Source organism: Sus scrofa, chromosome 13, assembly GCF_054392235.1.
Source record: "Sus scrofa isolate SSC_HxYL_T2T_F1_AM1 chromosome 13, Sscrofa_HxYL_maternal_Yorkshire_Landrace_v2.0, whole genome shotgun sequence".
In the NCBI taxonomy this organism is placed as follows: domain Eukaryota; kingdom Metazoa; phylum Chordata; class Mammalia; order Artiodactyla; family Suidae; genus Sus; species Sus scrofa.
Genome location: NC_139395.1, coordinates 32,148,790 through 32,150,100, shown reverse-complemented (window position 1 = coordinate 32,150,100; position 1,311 = coordinate 32,148,790).

Sequence of the window (1,311 nt, the reverse complement as noted above, 5' to 3'; positions counted from 1 at the left end):
AATGAAATAATACCATTTGCAGCAAAATGGAAGAACCTAGAAATTGTCATATTAAGTCAAAGACAAATATCGTATGAGATCACTAATATGTGGAATTGAATAAAAAATTATACAAAAGAACTTATTTACAAAACTGAAACAGAATCATAGACTTTGAAACCAAACTTATGGTTACCAAAGGGGAAACGTTGTGGGGAGAGATAAACTGGAAGGTTGGAAGTGGCATATACAAACTATTACACACAAACTAATAAGTAACAAAAACCTACTATACAGCAGAAGGAACTCTACTCAATACTCTGTAGTGACCTATATGGGAAAAGAATTTGAAAAGGAATGGATATATGTATAACTGTTTCACTTTGCTTTACACCTGAACCTAACACACTATTATAACTTAACAACAAATCTTAAAAATTTATTTAAAAAAATTAAAAAAAACACACTGAAAAAAAAAACTTCAGATAAATTCCCCCTAATAGGAACAACTGGTAAACTCCCCCTTGAAGACTGAGACCACTGTGCACAACACTTGCACAGATGGGAATGAGGTAAAACCCTCCAGGCACTGAGTTGTGAATTGGAAACTGGTAGAGTTATCAGCTATCACACGTAGGGAAGCAGGAATTGCTTGTTCCCAGAGGGAACCTGCCAGTGAAATATATGGAATTAGGGTCTTCCCAACAGAAGGCAAAGGGCAAATAATACCTACTCTGGAGGAGCCAGGCAAGATAAAAGTAAACGGGGTCAGTCCCGAGTTGGCTATTGATTTGATGAGGTCATGCCTCCTGAGTGGGATTGAGCAACTCAGGAAAGTGAAGATAGATAAGATTTGTTTGAAAATTGTATGCTTGGAAAACTGTTTCCTTCCTGACGTGGTATCAGATACTCTGGGGGACCCCAAAAGACAAACTCTAGGGGAGGAAGTTAGAAAGACAAATGTCTGGGCCAGAAAAGCAATATGAAAGCAAACAGAAAGAAAGTGCCAGGCCAGCAGGCAGGTACTGCCCTGCTTTCCATAAGCAGGCAAGGAGTCCTTTAAGAAGCAGGTTAAACTGCTGACACCTCAGCTATGGCTTCTGATGGGAACAGAGGGACTCAGAACACCAGAGGCCTAGCCCACTCAGGCAGAAAACAGATGGAACTGAAGGAAATGTTAAAGGCCCAGAGCTTTCAAAAGCAGAATAAAGGCAGGGTCTCGAGGAGAATGCAATAGAGGATGCTCTTACCAGGCCCCCAGGCACAAGCTTCCCAGCAGCCCCTGAGCACCATCCATGGGATGCTGAGAGTGAAACTGGCAGACTCACTGAG